We start from the raw sequence: 20,893 nt of genomic DNA, 5'->3' as shown, positions 1-20,893 counted from the left end.
GAAGAGACAGGACACAAGTTTATTGTTATCTCTAGCTAGGGAGATAGTACTGGTAAAGGAAATGAGAGCAGTACTGGTGAAGTGGTGTGGGCGGAAGCCGTGCTTGGTAGGGAGGATCAGGTTCTATTAGTAAGGTGAGCCATGAGTTGTTTGTATATGCAGTGTTCAAGCATTTTTGACAGGGGAGAAAGTATGGCAATAGGTTGAAAGTTAGAAAAAACAGTGGGATTTTTACCTTTGTGAATAGGTATAGTATAGAACTTTTTCCAAAGAGAAGAAACAGTTGATTCAGCGATAGAGCAGTTTATGAGGATGGAGACAGGGTATGCTATAGATGTAGCAGCAGTTTAGAGGACGTAAGATGGAAGATTGTTGGCTGATGGGGAACTAGTTTAAGTCTGAGGAGAAGGTTTTTAATATAGTATGTAGGAACTGGCTTTAGTGAGAAGGGGGGGGGGGTTACTGTTGGTGAGCTATGGGTGGTAAGAGATTAGTTGGTTTGGATGTCTGCAAAAGTTTGCTTATGGTGTCAATGAAGTATGAATTGAAAGTTTATAGTGTTCCAAAGCTTTTTAGGATTTCCAGATTGAGTAGTCTGAGGTTGAAGATAGAAATTTCTTTTATCATTATTAATATAGTTTTTGGTGAAATTACAAAGTTCCCTATATCTTTGGAAATTAGAGGGGGATTTAGTCTTGGACCAAAGCTTCCAGGTAGAGTCTCTTTTTTGGTATAAGAGACTGAGTATTGTTGGTTAACCAGGGGGCGTTATTGGATCTAACTCTAACAGTTCTATGAGGAGCTATAGAGTTAAGTGTATTAAGGAAAATGGAGTTAAAATGTGACATAGCTTCATCAAGAGGTAAAGTAAAGAGGAAGTACCAATCTATAGCTGAGAGAGAACATTATTGAAATTCTCAGGGTGAAAGGTAGTTAGATTCTGGCATTCTCTGAATTTGTGGGGTCTGGAAATGTGGGGAGAGAGTCAGAGAATGTGAATAGGACAGTGGTCACTGATAGAGTCAGGTAGTGTTTCAGGGTTGTGATACAGGTTAAGGTTGATAACTAAAATCCAGTCAATAATAGAACTAGTATTGGTAGGTTTATGATGGCAGGCTGGAGTTGAGATAATTTCTCTGCAGCCAAAAAGGTTAATGCAGTTGGTAGAGGAGTTAGAGCAGAGAATAGACCATTTGATATTAACATCGCCTAGCATTATGGTCTCATTGGGTATATGATCACACATCCAATTTAGAATCTGTTCTAGTAGGAGTATATTATCACCTGGTTGTATATCAATGGCAACTATTGTTATGGTGTTGTGGCTGTTAGGTTTCTGGCAATAAGAAGCTCAGCAGGGTAAAAGGAAGGAGGAGGATTAGAAAGGGGCTAAGGATAAGGAGATATGAGTACAAAATAGCAACTACACCTCCCTTTTTATGTGTTCTATCAAGGCATAGTATGTTGTATCCTGGGGGGAGAGTTCATTATCAGTGTTGTGTGGTTTAAGCCAAGTCTCAGAAAGAGTAACTATGTTAAGGGAGTATTGAACTATCCAGGAGTTAAATTCTGTTATATTGTTAAGGATACTGTGGATATTGATAGAGTAGAAGGAGATAAGCTTTGGAATTAGGTTATGAGTGCACCGAGGGATTTGTGGGGTGGTAGAAGGAGCAGCTAGGTTAGTTTGAGGCCAGCATTTGGGTGAACATCTCCAGAGAGTAGTAAGGTGTTAAAAAGGTGGAGAGGAAAGGATATGAAAATGAAGGGAGAGATATATCTTTGTTTTGTCGTGTAAAGTAGATAGATATTAGGAAACAGTTTGATCTTGGCCAGAGTATATTCTGTACAGGAGAATTGTAAGGATGATCTAGAGTAGCAGTGCAAGGTTTGGAGGTGTGTGATGATGTGAGATGATGTTGGAAAGCAGGGTTGCTGGATTAGTTGAGTGTGGTATGAGGTTAGGTTAGTGAAAAGTAGAATAAGAGTAGATGTTAAGAAAAGGTGAAGACAGGAAGAGAAAAGAGTAATGGGCATATTGGTGGTTAGTGACTATATCATAGAAGAGAGACGACAGGGTGTGTGAATTAAAGAGTTTAAAAGGGTAGGCAGGGATTAAGATAGGAGAAGAGGGTTTAGATAGATTAGGGTTATAGGAGGCTGACTAAGGAAAGGGGTGGGGTTAATGTGGTTATATATAAAGGTAATTGATCTGGGGTGTGTAGGAATGGGGTTAGGGAAGGGGAGCAGAGTGAGCCCGAGCATAATGCGGGCAAATGGAGCGGGTTGGACCAGGATGCAGCAAACAACAAAATTAAAGAAAAACAATGTGTAGATTAAATCATATAATTCCTCATTATTAGTAACTACCAATCCCTCAAGAAATCAGACTAACTTCTCATCCTTTCTCTATTGAGACTGATAAAGAACCTCACAACAATCAAATAATGTCTTTTGCATCATTTATTTGCTTCAGATGTTTTAATGACCATTTAGTGACTGTGATTTGCCTGTCGATTTGCATCACTTTCAGTTGGTAGGGCAGTAACATACTAAACTTTCCCCACTCTCCCAGTATACCCCCAAACAAGTCCTAGATCTTGTTTACTTTTTTCTGTCACTAATCTGAATTATAAGATGATGTCTCTCTGAACCAGTCAGATTTTTTAATGTAAGGCATCTTTTTAGTTTCAATTGTGGTAATATCACTTCTCCATTCCCTATTATGCTTGAATATCATTTTGGTGTCACTCAAGCCAATACTTCAGATTCTCCCAGGTGACCCTTTTAGATATGTAATAACCCCAGAGTTTAATTCAAAATTCCTGCATTCCCCAAAAAAAAATATGCCTCCATGACTAGTCATAACACTATATGGTAAATCATTGTTCACATGTCTATCTTCTTTTTAGCAATCTTTATTAGCAGTGTGATTTATGCAAGAGCATGATCTGAGATGAGTTATTTTATGATAACACAATCGAAAGTTAATAGTAAGTAACATTTTTTTTACTCAAGTATCAGATCAAGATAACTTCCTCCTTGCCTTTTGAGTCAGGCTTGGTAAATAGGCACCACTTTAACACTGGTTTCTTTTGTCCTCAATAATCAGACTATCTGGGTTATCAAGGACTGTGGTAAAGTTCCTTCTTACTATAGCACCCAATCCAATTGTCTCTACCAAATAACAAAAGGGAAAAATGCAGTGAATGAAAGTTGTAAGTCAGCATTAGTAAATAGAACTGTTAATTGCGTGTTCATTACTATCCATTTCCCATTATTATCACCACTCCAAGAGCTGGATTTAATAAACTCTACATGACTGAGCGCTGATTTGTATTCAGTAAGTTACTATACATGGTGTGTAGAGCTGCACAAACATGGTAAGCATTGTGGCATGCTAATTACAGCATATGCAGCTAATCTGTATGATAATCAACCGACCCAAGATGGTGGAGCATTTCAACAAGCTATAAAGCAATCATGTACACTTAGTGTAGGTTTTTCCCTTGAATTCCAAAACCTATTGGTATACAGCCATGGAAACTGCACTACAGGGAAAGAATATTAGGGGCTACTGCTGCTCTTCTGCATTTGTATGTGCAACAGGCTCAAATCTGTCCTGCTACTGCTAGAAGTTGGGCAAGAATGAGAAGGATGTTTAGACCTCATTTAACATTTCATGGTCTGCATGAGGTGGAAATAGGGGAGAACTTCAGGGTGGAGAGAGATCACTCCAGAAACTCTGCAACCTCTGTTGTCCTCAACTGAGAGCAAGGGTAAATCTAGGGGAACCCATACTTGTGGAGACCAAGGTATGTGTAGCACTCAGAATTTTAGCTATAGGAACCTTCCAGAAACCAACAGGTAATGTGCTGGGAGTTCACAGGCATCAGCATCCAGAATCCTACATCAATTCCTGAATGCTATGCTACTTCATGCCAGTGACTATATATTTTTTCAATGTATCCCCAAGGACAGAGCCACAACTATGCAGGGTGTCTATGTAGCATACTTTCCTGAAATCTTGGGTACCATTGACTGTACACACATTGAGATCAAAATACCATCCGGAAACAGGGAAAGGTCTACATAAACCAAAAGGGCATCCACTCCATTAACCACCACATCTTGTGTTGTGTTAAGGGAATCATCCTGAAAGTGTTTGCTGGCAACCCCAGCAGTTACCACATCTCCCACATCTGGCAGAAAACCCAGCTCTACAAGAGGTTTTCCAAGGAGAATATTCCAAAAGGCCATTTACTCAGGATGCAGGGTATACACTCAATCCATGGCTGATGATGCTAATCAGAAATGCACACGCACCCGTGCAAGAACACTATAATGAGACATATGCTCAAACAAAAAAATATCATAGAGAGTGTGCTTGGGTTGCTGAAGTCAAGGTTTCAGTGCCTAGATACATCAGGGGGTATCCTGTGGTATGATCCCAGTACTTGTGCTGAAATTATCACTGTCTATGCTATCCTACACATTATTATCTCGAGGAAAACAGCTACAACAGGAACACCAAGGGGAAGGAGCACACATTCCACCACCACTGGGAAGGTCACCACAGCCACACAGGTGAGGACTCAGAGGGGGAACCACCAGCTGCTGTTGGTATAAGTAGACCTAGGAGTGCACAATATGCCCTCACCTTGGCCAAGAGGCAAAGGATAACACACATACTGACCACCTAAAGGGTATGACCTTAATCCCATGCACATACATGCAGTAACACTGATGCCAGGCAATGCTCACAGCCTTTATTTATCCATGTAATAGCAGTGTACTGCTAGCATCAGACAGAGTCAGCCACGAATTAAACCAGTTGTAACTTCAAAACTATCAAGGTAAGTGTTGAATTTGTAACAGGAAAATAAATGTGCAAGAACGCAAATGAATGTGAGATACTTGCACACTGTAACTCATAAATGTACCTAAGTAGAATGTGTGTCAGTTGTCCAGCAATGCCATTAACACGTGACATGACTGACTTATGTTGATAGATGTCTGCCATTTATCAGCTAACATGCCTCATGCATCGAAAATACACACAATAGAAAATGCAGTCCAAAGTCTAATTATCCCTGCGTTCTCACAGGTTAAGCAATAACCCTCACTGATGTATCAACAAATTCAAGGTAGTATCACAACAGTAAAGAGCCTGTAAGAAATCAGTAAAAGTTTCAAAATAGCATCATCAGAACATATACTTAGCACTCGGTTAGCTATGTACCCTGTGCATCAGAAAAAATACATATGTATTCCTGAATCCAAAAGCTAGAAAGAAGGTAATGGCACAGTTATAATCCTTTGCACAGGGTGGGCTTTGGGGGAGCAGGAGGCCAAAGTTGACACAAATGTAGTGAGTGTGTGTGAGTAAGAATGACAGGCAGGTAGAAATGTAGATAATTATCAAATGTCTACTGAGACAGAATGACCAACAAGCCTCATGAATGCCTCATGTGCATGTCATGTGTGTGAGTCTGCATGGGTGCTCAATGTGAAATGTGTGTGTGTGTGTGTGTGTGTGTGTGTGTGTGTGTGTGTGTGTGTGTGTGTGTGTGTGTGTGTGTGTGTGTGTGTGTGTGTGTGTGTGTGTGTGTGTGTGTGTGTGTGTGTGTGTGTGTGTGTGTGTGTGTGTGTGTCTGCATGAACACAGACCGTCTCTGTGCTAGCTCTATGTCCTGGCATGTTGGACAGGTATGAGCTGTGCATGGGAGAGGTATCAGTTCACCATTGTTGCCTCCAACTGTGTTAACTGGCTCTGCCAGGAGTTGTACTGGCATGTCCATGCCCATGGGCAGATGTGCTGGTGCTACCTGAATGTGAACAACATCTGCTGGATGAGCTCTCCTCATGACTATGCCCAGGTCCATGACCCTATGGCCTACCATGTCTGGGTGTGGATACCTCAACCCCTGACAGAGCACTAGAAGTCTACAGTAGCAGGATTGGACACAGCCACATTGGCTAACTGCAGATGATGCTATGGGCCTATAGGTGATGTGGGTGCTTTCACCCTCCCAGCAGATGTTTCATCACAGACAACACCCGTTACATTGTGTCATTCATCCAATCCATTGAATTGGCCATACAAGGTAGAAGCAGTCACACTTGTCGGCCTGTTCCACAAATAGAACCCTAATGATGTCCTCAGAGACTTCAGTGGAATGTGCCTGTGCCTCCATGATGGCTCTAAACACATATTGATTGGCATGTAATGACACACCAGGATCAGGTGGAGGGTGGACATCATACCTCATCTGAGCACCTCTACCAAGCTTCCTGTGTGGCACCTTCCCCACACATTGGCTATGGCCAGAGTCAACTGGCAATGAAGCCGCAATAACCACACTATCCTGATCAAGTGTATCACCCTCAACCTGTCAACTAACTGAAAGCTTAGTGGAATAGGTATTCATAGGCATACTGACTGTGCCTGAAGGAAATCCATGGGATTTGTGAGTCACAATCTCAGTGTCAGATTCAAACTCTGCACCCCCAGAATGTGGCACCATTTTTCCACCATCATCAGAGCCTACTGATAGTCCATCATCAGGTGACAGGAGCATTTCACTTCCACTGTCAGGATCACCTGTGATAATAAACAACAAATACAGGAAGGAAATTACTACTACACTAAATGTTAAACCAATATAGGTGATAAGAAAGTAACACTGGTCACACAATCACAGATGGTACAGCAATACAGACACTCATTAAGCCTTCCCATGCATACAGACAATTATATATCTAAGTAATGCTTAATAATAAGCTAAGAAACATTTGCTTACCATGTGCAGATGTCTCCATACTGTGCAAGGAAGATGGTTCTGGAACAAATGAAGCAAGGAGAGGATGGTAATTAAGCATCCCGATGGAAATTACACAGGGGGACAGTGAAAACATAACCATCTATATGTATATGTAATGTAAGAAATTAACTCAAACTGAATCTTGTCTGACACATCCACTCACACCTATGTGTACTGAGCAACTCTCTTGTATAACTATTATTTATCAATAGGTAAATATAGAAATAAAATTATCATGGGAAGTCATAGTCAAATTATATGTTTTATTCTACAACGAGATATAAAACTTGCCATATGTAAGCTTACCTGGAAGCTGGTCCTGGGACACACTTGTCCTCCCGGCATCATTAGCACTGACATCTAGTACACAGTGCCCAGTCTCCTCTGAACTGTATGGATCTCTGACAGTGGACAGGAACTCCTCATTTGGTGTCATTGGTGGCTGTGTAGCAGCCCCCCATAGCCAGCTGTTCTCAGGCAACTGCAGTTGCCCTCCTCCAAGCTGGTGAAATCATATCAGTGGCCTGATGCCGCACCTGATCATAATTTTAGCTGTGACCACTGACTGAGTTGACATTGTAGGCTAAGTGGCTAACTGGTTCCAAATCTCTTCCTGGCAGCCATATCCCTATGGCCTCTCTCAAGCAGAAAGGCTCCACTCTGAATCAGAGCCTGTATTATGAGTTCATTTTCTGCATCATTGAAATGGGGGGTTTCATGGATTCATAGGTTTGGGTGCCATAATCCTATGTGACATAAAACAGACAAGGATAAAACAGATAGGTATCACATAACTAATATATTTCTTACAAAAAAACCCAGCCTGTGCACTTTTTTGTCAACACTTGAAAAACACACTTTTCTTTTAGTACAGCTGAATGTTGTTGGTTGTCTCAACCCCCCACCCCCCCACACACACACACACTAGCAAAGGTTTGTAGAAACCAAGGAATACCACATAAGTAATGTATATATGTTTTCCACAGAAATATGAGGATGCCTACACATTTTCAACAGAAAAGCACTTGAAACACACTTCTCTTTTTGGCCCGCAGAATGGTAGTTGGCTCAACCACCCCCAAAACACCAAACAAAAGTTTGTACAAATGAAGGAATACCACAGAAACAATGTATATATGCTTTCCACACAGTTATCAGGATGTGTATACATTTTCAGCAGAAAAGTCAGTTTATGAATGTCAGTCACTTTTCACTGTTCCCACCACTCCTGTGGAGTTTGCTGCCGGCCATCTCAGAACCATAAAACCAGTGTCAGCAACACATACATTACATTTCTCTTCAATAACATGGAACATTTAAAAAGTTGCACTGAAAGTATAACCAGTATGTCTCAGAAATGTAAGTGTTTTGTTAACAGTGAAGTATAAGAAGTGCATACAGGCAAAAGTTCCATTTTTACAAATACATTTCTAATATTTTACAAAATCTAAAATGTAATTGAATGATACAAGCATGCCTTAGCAAAATTATAAGCCTTCTTTGCAGAGAAATCACCTTCAAAGAATACCATTCTTCTGTTATGTCCAAATACACAACTCTCCTCACCTTCAAGTTTCGCAGCTACGTACATGATTACCTTTTTATAGTGTAGATTCAGATCTCAAAGCACTGTGAATATATAAATGATGCATGAGCTCATTAGAATTGTTGAATACCAAACTTTGTGTAGCAAATGTAAACATAGTGTAGCCTTTATGTCATTGTTTGTTGCTAATGGCATGCAAATGTGAATGATTAGTGTGAGCGATGGAAAAACACAACAATTCAGACATCCTTCACTGCAGTGGGTGTGTTATTACTGACACACTTGCAAAGTGTGGACCTAACTTCAATAAGCTTTTAAATTAAACAAAACACCACACATTTATCATTTTTGTTCACTAATAGCAAAACTCTCCTGCCTTTGCTGAAAACTCTTTTTCACTGTCATGCATTTTTTCACACATTTAAAGAAAAATGTTAAAAAATGCACTACAGACAGCATGTGTGAGATTACAGCAGAAATAGGAGAAGAATGAACACAATAGAAAGACAAGACTGAGCTGCATTAGTGCAGGGTCTATATCAGCTTATCAAAAGCTGATAATACCGAATGCTAGTTGATCGACCTCTAAAGGTCAGACAGCCAAAATAGCGAAAACATGGAACAGCGACTTTTTTTCCCAGGGAAAAAAAATCACTGGGCTGTTGTCAGGAGTTTGCCATTTCCTCCACTGTGGTACAATCTCGGAGTTGGTATATTTATATAGGGGGGTGGGGGGCAAAGTCACCCACTTTATGTTGTGTTTTATTTATTTATTTATTTATTTATTTATTTATTTATTTATTTATTTTTGTGGAACAGCAATTTTTTTCCCTGGGGAAAAAAATGGTGTCCTGTGTCTTCACTATTTTTGGTTGTTCGACCTTTTGTGGTCGATCAACTATCATTCGATGTTATCAGCTTTTGATAAGCTGATATAGACCCATTTGTGAATGCATATTCAAAAATGGTTGTGTGATCATTGTACTAAATATGTTAGCCACAGATGTACAACTAACTGAGAATATACAAGTGCATGACTTCTTAATACTGTAGAGGAAATATGAATTGCTTGTATGCAATAGATTTGATTACTGTTGTAAAGCTGTGGCTGTGGTAAACACAGATAACACACTATAATTGTATGTTTTGTCATTTCATTACTCTGATAGTTCAGATCTAGATTTGTGTAATTGTTTAAAATTTGTTTAATTTTAATTTTTTTTTTAATTTTTCTTTCTGTTTTTAACATTTGTGTGGTGTGTGGCTTAGCAAAAACATGGTTAAATGTATAAAAATTTAAAAATTAATGTCAGTTGCCTTAGGAAGCACAAACGCTTAGTGGCATTGCGTGGCAGTCAGCAACTTAGATGATAACAACAGCAAAAATTACATCTGCATCCCAACTATGTGTGTAGTACAAGATGTAAATGCACTGAGGTGCACAATATGTAAGATAGGTAAACCATGGTTCGAGTTCCACAGTAGTTATATAATAAGTACTAACAGAAAGAGTATATGTTTGCTATTGCTTGTTACATTTATGCATTGCTCACCTGTACGCAAACATAGTTCACGGCTAAAGGAAAAAAGTGAAAAATATTATTTGATTCACCTTCCTTCGCGCAAGCAGGCTAAATAGCGATACATGTCCATCAGAACTCTGGACAGTACTGAGTGTAAAACATACACTTGCTGCCTAGATTTCCTTGTAGCATCAGGTGTAAGTGCAAGGTCAAAAGCCAGTTAGAATATGAAGATAATTATACATAACAATAACTATGTATGACAGGTTGATTGAGCATACACATGGTATCATGTCTATTTGTTTGTGTAACTGGTGTAGTATGACGATGATTCTGTAATTGTAAATGTATTTTCAGACTTGGGATGTATTTTATAGTTTATTGGCAGTCTTCTACTCACCTACCATAACTCTAGTATACCTGTAAAATAGAATGTATTGTGTGGTCTGAACCAGAACTCAAAAATCTACTCTGAAGATAATACCAGTATATGCATTTCCAATTTATTGTCACACATTACTCCTGCATCACATCTGAGAATGCATAAGATAGGCCATACACATACATGGATAATTGAAGTGTAGCACCAGTCACTCTTTAAGGTGTATATTAGTAATAACCATGTTTGGCAAGCACAACGTATATGGTAAGGAGGAAAAAAACACCCATATGGAAACATCGGTATCCTCTATTTTCCATAGGTTTGAATCCCACATTGTACAAATTACTTTTATCAGTATGTAAGGCCGCACAAATTATGTGTTAAGTCATAAAACTGATCCCCCCAAATTCGGATTTTTAAAACAAAATCATTTAACATATCAGTGTTGACCATTGTATAAACTGTTGTCAGGGGTGGCAGCAGACATACTGTAAATTAATTCCAAATGTCACATTATCCTTCTTATTTCATAACCTGCCTTCTTCTTTGTTTGGCAATGTTACTCTCTACTTAACATCATGCAAACACAGTTGACATGGTTGTGCATGTGTGCACACTGTCCATAAAACATGATATCAAAAATTGGTGGGAAAACAATTTTATTGTTGTTGGAGAACTTGTGCAGACATGGCAGAAACTGGGAAGGATGGTGCCCAATTCAGGACTCAAAGGTGGGGTGTGGATATGTCAAAATATTTGTTACAGTCCTTGTAAAGTGCTACAGCTGTAGGCAGCTGCATGGGGACTATACCAGTTCTCAGTATAAGGCTGAGGCTAGACAAGGCTGTCTGCAATGTGACTGGCATAGCACACTCGGGGGAGCAATGCAGATGCCATTATAGTGACCAGAAATGGTGCAAGCAAGCACAACTCATCCAGTAGCTGGATGAGTTTAGAAATGGTGACATCCCACAATTGTGTAAGTATACAGATAAAATAATGTTATGTGTTATGGAAAGCTGTAGATAGCCAGCACTGGTATGCATAAAGCTTTCATGTCTCTTTTTGTCTAATTTATTTTATAACGACTCAGCAAACAAGGAGATGCATGCTGAAGGATTAAGAAGACTTAGAGAGCCAAGGGATATGTATGCAGCACAAATGAACATGATTGTATTAAAATGATTGCTCTTCTATACATTACTAGAAACTTAAGCATGCAGATCTTAACTGTAAAAGCAAACATGCATGCTTTCTTGTGTAGCTCTAGCCAATTGTATCAAACAAGTGTAGTAGTGCATTCAGATTTGATGTGTTCAATTTCCACAAATAACAAATTCCAAAAATATAATTTTTTAATTATAATTCCAACAATATTGGCTTTAATGCAATGTTGTTATCTTAATTGGTGATATCTTTAAAAACATATATGCAATATATGTATATTGCAAGGATTACTTGCTATAAATCCTAATCCTAATTTGGATTGGGAAATCTGTATAGCTAATATAAAAACAAGTGTGTGTGTGTGTGTGTGTGTGTGTGTGTGTGTGTGTGTGTGTGTGTGTGTGTGTGTGTGTGTGTGTGTGTGTGTGTGTGTAGTATGTGTGTGTGAGTGAACACACCTTTCTGTTGTCATACATTTCTGCCAACAAACACAGGGAGGTTGGCCAAATACTACCTGCCACACCAACACCCAGCACATCTGGGATGCAATATGGCAGTAATGCTTATGCAGTCCCTGCATTACCTGGCCCATCCACATCAGGTAACATTGCCCTGGCAGCTGTTGCTTTGGTATTCTCCGGGAGTATTGGAAGAGGTGTGGATTATATCACCCAGTAGGAACTACCAGGGATGGTGTGTGAGGTAATAGAAACTTGCACTGGTGCCCTCCTCAGCTGTCTGGAAAAGTTGCTCCTAAGAATGCAAAAAAAAAATGTCAAGCACTCTCACAGAGAGCTTTTTGAAATTGAAAAAACTGGTCACAAAACATTTGTCCCATACATACCTTTCCACTTCACATATGTGTCTTCTCAACACACTTGATTTGTTCCAATTGGCTACACAAAATTATTTAGCTGTTGTCACCCATATGTGTTCTGCTGACAGTCCAAATTCAACCAATTATCTATCCATGTTCATATTACAGTGTGAAATAAGTGGATAGCTATGGTTCTTTCCTGATTCGCTCCAGCAAATTCATTTATTGCTTCCCTTTCTTTCTTTCTCTTGATTGCCCCCTCCCCATTTCACCACTTTCCTATCTATCCCATTTTCACACCTTTAAACTGGTCAAAAATAGAATCACACACCTCACACATGGCCATAAATGGTCCATAATAAAGTCTCCACTTTTTGTCCTCTGCATTTGCATGGAGTTTTGCCTTGCACACCATTGCCAAGTGGTGGTGGATGGCTCTATACATCCTATGGCAAAATCTGGTGAGTTTTTGCCATCGGTTGCAATAGCCTGGTTATCTCTTTCCAATGCTGCTTTAATTCGTTGGGCTAAAGGAACACAGTGGTAAATCAGAGTAAAGGCAGTACTTTGAAACATTTACTCTGACAGTTAGACTGCTAAATGTAACAAAATGTAGATTCCTATTTGGAGTGATGACATAAATCACTTCACTGAATTTTTTATTTTTTTTTACAATATCTTCAAGGGTTCGAGTCCAGATGCTTCTCTCATCATTTCTTAGTGTGATGATAAATGTGTATAATATATTTAATCACTCACATGTTAAAATTTGACAAAGTTATGATTTTTCATGGAGATATTTAGATTACTGGTCAAAAAATGACCATCTGAAATGACATCCATCCCAACTGCTATCACATATTTAGGTAACATTGTTCCACTTGTCAAAGAACCTGTTGTCTCTCTACTAAACCTTCTCTACCGTTATGTCACTCACTTTATGCTACACAGCATGTAATGTTAATAATGACACAAGACCAAAAAAAAGACCAATAATGTGTTATTAAAAAAACAAAAAAAAAAACAATGCTAGGTGGATGTTCATCTCTCCTTGTACTCATCCCATCACTCAAATTCCTCTGTACATTTGTGTCTGCAGACTGTCTTGGCTTTGTTGATGGATAATACTCCATGTTACCTTAGTCCAATAGTTTATCATTGTTCATGTACTGTGGAATCTTTTAAAATCACTTGTAGAATTCTGATTGTGACATGTTCAGGTGGTAATGGATGAAATCCCCATCTAATGTGATGTGGAAACTGTCCTTACTGTGACAAAGCATACTGCACGCACTTTTCAGGATATGTGGTCATACACAAATAGCATATCTGCTGAGTCAGAAGTAATAATTTCAAAACATGTGCCATCCATTGTCATTTCTATAAAGCTGTACGCACACAGTTAAATTGTGATTTGCAGTAAGGTCTGCAAAGTAGCTAATAGTTGTACAACTGCATAGAGGTAGGGATTAATGATAAAAATTGTGGTAAACTCATACTTTCCTGTAGTCATTGTTTGTCACATTTGTAGTAATGATCACATCTACTTAACTAATGCCATCCTGACACCATCTGTCAACAAAAAAAGTGAACTGTCAGGATTTGAACCTTGTATCATCTGTGTTCTGTGCAGGAGCTCACTACTCTTACACCTGTGCCATAGAGAAAGTGAGGCAAGATGTGTATTTTTTATACTTAGTACTGTCTAGAGTGCTGACAGCCACACTTCACAGCTTCACCTGTTTGCAGGAAGTGAGGCTAACCAATAGAAATATATTTTCCATTTAAACGGAGAACCATGTTTGCTCTTTGCTTAAATCCATGCATATGGGAAACCCAATAGCAACAGTTCATAATGTCATAAACGTTATGACACTACATTTCCAATATAAACCACAGTATGTACAGCATAGTATCTGTCAGCTATTTCTCTGATAACATATATTCATAACTATTTCTCAAGTTAAAGTTGTATTAATGAAATGTGAATCTCGCATTCGCTAACAATTTGCCATTATTCATGCAAATTAGTTTCTTGGTGATGTGGATGGTGCTGTGGTGCAGTGGTTTGTGTTGTCACCTCACTGCAAGAGGTTCTGCAGTTCAATTTCTGGCTGGGGTGCCTTCAGTTTGGAGTCTGCATGTCCTCCCTGTGTTTGTGTGAATTTTTTCTGGATGCTCTGGCTTCCTCCCAAGTTACAAAAACGTGTCTGGAGCATTTCTCCCTGAGCCTCTGCTGAAAATTGGCTCATTCTAAGTTGGACTTTCCCAGTAAACAAATGAAAAATAAATGTGCTATGTAAATAGGTATTTTGCATGTCTTACTATGGTTATTGTCCTGTTATACTCCATCTCATCAAGCGGCATTCATAAACACAAAAGAAGGGTAGGGACATCTCCTTCTCTGAAGACATAATCACTCAGACTCATGTGTGCCCTGCAGCAATACACTTGCAAATAATTTCTCAGCAATTGGTCCACTTACAACTACACTGCAGAAACAAAGAGCACAATTACATTGTTACATTTGTTATGGGTTTTTACTGACACTGGATATTGGTCATCACTGATCAAGACACACTGATATTGTCAGAAAAAATCTAGTACTGTGGACATCAATTCATCATAATATGAATGCACATATATCAACACTTGCAGTACTGCTGTTTCCAAAGTGAGTATGTGCATGTGAGTGTGTTATGTAAACAACATTGTGAAAAGCAGGTACATGTATATCTTAGTTCTGCAACATGCATTCATGACAGCTTATTTCACCTATGTTACCAAGATGTCTATAAAAGTATTTTTGCACATTGCAATCACATAATTAAATCTGAAGTCCTGCCTTTGCACACAAGTGTCATAACAGTATAGGTTTCCTGCAACATTATGTTGATCATGTCATCCTCTATGAAGAACAAGTTGACAACGATAATATCAAACTTTTGTGATGACACAAATGTTAAGTACTGTGTTCTGCAGCTGGGCTAACTAGTTAGGTAGGGGATTCAAACTGCACAACAGTCAACTTATTTGTGCGTAGTCAAAACAGCATTAGTCAATGTCCTCATTCAAAATAACATTGTATAGTGGTACATGACTACACAACAATTTTGTACAGCCCTCCCAACATCTTCTTCTGGCCATATACTGATTATGTCATCTGATATAAAGTGTTCGCTGCCAATATAAAAGTCAGACTTACGTGATGGTGCTAGTATTAAGCAAAGTATTCTTTAAGTTAGTATGGGTTCTAATCTCACTGTAGTCAGCTTGTATGTATGTATGTGTTCAGTTAACTCATTTTGGAGACCATTTATGGGCAACATATGAGACACTTTGCAACATCTTCTTCTCACCATATATTGAGGATGTCATCTGCTACAAAGTGTTTTCTGACAATATAAATGTCTGACTTGTGCCATGGTGCTAGCACTAAGTACTGAATTTTCTAGCTTGTGTAACTAGGTAGGGGTTCTAATACTCCTACTAACTTCTTCTTCTCACCATATACTGAGGATGTCATCTGCTATAAAGTGTTCTCTGACAATATAAAGGTCAGGCTTGTGCCATGGTGCTAGCTCTAAGTATTGCATTCTCTAGTTTGTGTGACTAGGTAGGGGTTCTAATTTCACTGTAGTCAATTCATTTAACTCTCATTCTGGAGACCATTTTTGAGCAGGATGTGAGACACTCCTACTAACAGCTTCTTCTCACCATACACTGATTATGTCATCTGCTATAAAGTGTTCTGACAATATGAAAATTAGACTTGTGTCATTATGGTAGCATTAAGTACTGTGTGTTCTATCTTGTGTAACTAGATAGGTATTGATTCTAATCTCATACCAGTCAACTTGAATGTGTGTATGATCATTCAGTTAACAGTCTGGAGACAATTTTAGAATGGTACATGAGACCACAGCTATGTTAGTCTCTTCTCCAAACATCTTTGTGACATACAATGATGAAGTGATCCCCTATAAAGTGCATTCTGACAGTATTACACTCAGATGTCTGTGTTGACATGGACATTAACTTTTGTATTTTTGAGCTTGTGTATCTAGATAGCTTGGGATTCTAATCTTACAGCAGACAACTTTTGTATGTGTTCATTCAAATATGAGTCAATTTTACATTGAGATGTGAGTCCACATCTATGTCAGACACTCCTCCAAACATCTTCTCAGCATACAAAGATGCTGTCATCCTCTATAAAGTGCACTATGACAATGTTAAAGTCAAACATCTGTGGTGGTGCAACTGTTGCATTGTATGGAATCCAATCAGTATAGCTAGACAGGCTTAATTTTCAAATCTGACCTCAGTTAACTTCTGTGTGTGTGTCTGGTAGTATATTATGTTCATTAAATGATCTTTTGTATCTCTTTTCATTTGACACCAACTCAGAATGTTTAACATAGCCCCATGAGCCAGCATCCCTTTTTTCTCTCTGTCCATATAACATCCTTTTTTGCAGAACATTGTAGGATCTCTTCATCTCAAAGATGCATACACACATTGTGAAGCACAACCCTTTCATGACCCTCTGTAAATGATCTGCAGACTACTGGATGTGTGATTGCTAACTCTGTCATGGGGTGGCATGCATGTCACATATGGACAGAGGGAATATGTAACACAATCAAACACATACACACATACCACATACCCCTACTATCTTCCATCAAATAGACATAGTGATTTTGGTTTAAAGGCTATTATAATAGTTAGGATGTTATGTAATGTTAACTGTTAGACTAGTAATGTCCTATGACCCTATGAAAATTGCACATGTCAGTGTTGCTCTCATTCACATGTGCTATGTTGAGTTGTGGATATATGGTAACATTACAAAAGTGTATTCCAATCTGTGATTTGAGGTAATGTATTGATGGCCACTGCTGCCATCTGATATGTTTCTTCAATAATAGCTGTATTAATATGCCTCCTGAGGACTGTTGACATGGGATAATGCTATGTATATTGTTGCCAGTAAGGCATGTGTTCTTGTAGTTCAGTATATTAACATTCCACACATTTCTCATTCAAACATCATGGTGACACTTGGAGTATGGTACATGTGTGAATGTGTGTAGCTACCATCATGAAATGCTATATGACATACAGCAATATTATATCATACTAATTACATGGGCACATACCCATTGTTTCATCCATATATTATAATGCTGTTATATACATAAACATATAACCAGTTCAGATTCACTTGCAACCTTGGGGAATTCATTTTATGCACAATTGTGTTGCTATTCATAAGGATTATTCACGTGTTGCCCAGCAGCATTGTGTGACTGTCAGCATTTGTGTCATTAACTGTTCTGCATGAATCACTACCAGCTCATTTGTAATGTTCCCATATATGGTATAAGCCCCCTTACATACACGCCTTTCCAGTGATAAACATATAGCCGTATGATGGGCAAGTGATGTAATGCTATACAACTGTGTTAACAGTTCCATTTTGCGTCATGTGGTGCATACCTAAAGTTGTATTTGGAGGTGTTGTCACAAATATTTTTTTTAAGTAAGTACAAAATCTTAAGGGAAATATACAGCTTTGTGCACAGATGGTTGTGGATGGCATAGCCAACACTCAACTGGAGGCAATAGGCAACCTGCTAACTGACAGATTTGTATCAAACTTCACCCTCCTGTCCCCACTGGTCATCACACAAAGTATACATGCAGACATTATTCAGCATATTTTCTCAAGAGAGCAGCTCATCCGTGCTCTCTCTAAAGCTACAAACATGGCATCAGTGAGTCCTGGCAACATCCCAGGTTGCCTTATCAATAAATTAAAACATGACCTAGCAGACACAGTTGGATCCCAACTTAACTAAAGCCTCCAGACAGGCTATTTTCTGGCAGAATCGTGGACAGCAACAGGGAATTTAAGACCCATAAGCCTGACTAGCCTCATCTGTAAGCCAATTCAAAGACACATCATGAACCTTATCAGCAAGAACAGAGGTAATCTCCTGACTGTATAACTAACCCATTTTGATCGGTTAAGGCTAGATCATGTCTGCTAAATCTGGTTGACTTATTCGAGAAGGTCACCAAAGCCATGGACGAGGGAAAGAATGTTCATTTCACTTAACTTGACCCAGGCAAGGCATTAGGCACAATTACAGACTCAGGTATTACAGAGAAACAATTTCTATGGCACAACTCATAAGTATAGGCAAGTCATCCAGATCAGAAAGCATTATAATTCCATTGTACTCAGCCCTCATCACAACAGTAATTGAGAACAATGCACTCTTTTTCATGCAACTTACCATATATCTGCAACAGCTGAAGCAACATCAGAGATTTTGCACAAGGAAGATACAGGGTGTAAAAGGCAAGTCCTACTTGGAAAGATTGAAACCCACATCACTGTATTCTGTCTCCTACAGATTACTAAGTTCTAATTTGTGTCTGGCCTACAAGGCGTTCTATAATTTGACTCTTATGGAAATGTTACACATTGGTAAAGCAAACTGCACAATGGTCACTCATCCCAAGGATGTTAACCAATCCTCTGACATAATAAATAATGCTGGAGAGATGAAAACACCTGTCAGACACTACCCCTTCCCTGCAAAAAGCATCTTAGTCATGTAAAGCAAAGGCTTCTCCTAACCCTATTCAAGTGCAGCCTACACCAATGGATGGCAAATGTTAATTGTATTCCTGGTGTTGCACCCATGTTCGTCATGGACAGAGGTAGATGGTCTTAGACAACATATCATAGGCTCATAACTGCATAAACTTTGTTCACATAGCTGTTTAAAATTGTGAAACTCATGCTAAATATGACTAGGTTTTTATGTCATCTTGGAACATTAGCCTAGTATTCTCCTGTAAACCTATGAACCTATAAAATCCAATTGTATCCTAGGTACAGCTATAGTGTGGTTGCACAGCATCACAGATGTAGCAGTACATCACATCAGTATTACCACTTGATAGTTTGCATGAACAGATGTGCATGCATGTCAGGATTTCATGCCACTATAACATTTGTACTGGCAATTTCAAGGAAGAGTGATCATGTGGCACATGTCTTAGTGTCTGACATGTCCGTATAGAGTGTGCTCCTTGCATTGTTGGGTAGATGAACAAAATACCATAGTGACAGCTTTCTCGGTCATTGACACTAGACTTTGTCCTGCTGTAGTTTCTATGCACGTGGGCATAGTTGATGCATTGCTGTCAGTCTCACATGGTGCTGTATCATTCATTACAATGGATCACTTTTTAATTCACATATAATTGCAGATAATTCAGACAATATCTGTATCCATTGCTATTACATGTGGCAAATACATACAATACACAGCTGTGTGTAGGGAATCCACTCATAATAGTGTGTTGTCTGTAAGTGTTGTTATCCTTATGGCCATTATCTATGTCAACCAGGGATGCTTTAGCCATGTGTATCACATCTGGCGCAGTGAGCTCCCACATCTGGGAGACCATACAAAACTATTCCTTGGGATGCATACCTACAAGGAATTGACAGTGTAAACTGCCCTTCAAGGTGTTGTGCAATATGCATGCGTGATATATCTTTCTGTGTTACACCCAGTAAATACATAGATTACAGACAAAATTGATGGCATGGGTTTGATTCTTGCACATGTGGCTTGTGGTTTATGTGTCATGCAAACCTCTTAAATGGCCAAGACTGCCCCTTAATTCAACTGCAAGTTTAACACTGTCCCGCTTAACCCCTCCAAAAACAGTTTATTTTTGGAAAAAAGGTGGTAAATTCCCCTGATAGAATACTGTCAATTATTATAGTTGTACACGTGTTCTTGCAGAACATGTATAATAACTTAAACTCATATATTCTGGCAGTGTGACAGATTAATGGAATTAATATTTTAAATTTGTTTCAGATTGCGCCTGCTTCTGTCAGAAGTTGTCTATGAGTCTGTTGCTATGTCTCCATGACTGGTTGTGAGGTGTGCTGACATTTCAGACATATTCCAGCAAGTCATTTTGCAGATCTTCACAACATGCACACACCCCCTATTGTATATACCATCCTTAATGAATGTCCTCTCCAGTGAGCATGTCAGTGATGTTTATATCACAAGCATGTATCTCCACTGACATGTGGATGATGTAAATATACTTGCATAGGAGGTGTAAATAATAGCACATACTCTGTTATCTACATATGTGCTTAATGTTATGCTACTGGCTTGTCTTGATAATGCACATATATTGACATATCCTATCTTATATACATTGCCATATTTTACTTGCCCTGTTCCTCTTTCTTCATTTCTGTCACTCATATCTATGGCCATTTTAATCAGTACCCTTTCCCTGCTTACTGTATTTATGTTTCATTGTATTTGCCCCTGCTGTTCACACCACCATCTATTATTTCAGTTACACTTTTTCTATAATGTGTTAATACTGCAGTTATTGCAGTATTCTCACCCCTGATAGTCACTGTGGCTCTCTGTGCAATCATGTTCTTTCTGCATTTTTGCAGCTTTGCATGGTTTCCTGGGTGACAACACTGTTGCCAGCCATGAAAACGTTGCTTGTATTCGTGTAAGCATGATGTGCGGCATGCATATGTGATTAGCACTGCTGCTCATC

Source organism: Protopterus annectens, chromosome 4.part1, assembly GCF_019279795.1.
Source record: "Protopterus annectens isolate FY-2018-M chromosome 4.part1, PAN1.0, whole genome shotgun sequence".
NCBI classification, from domain to species: domain Eukaryota; kingdom Metazoa; phylum Chordata; order Ceratodontiformes; family Protopteridae; genus Protopterus; species Protopterus annectens.
Note: the sequence above shows the minus strand (reverse complement) of the source record.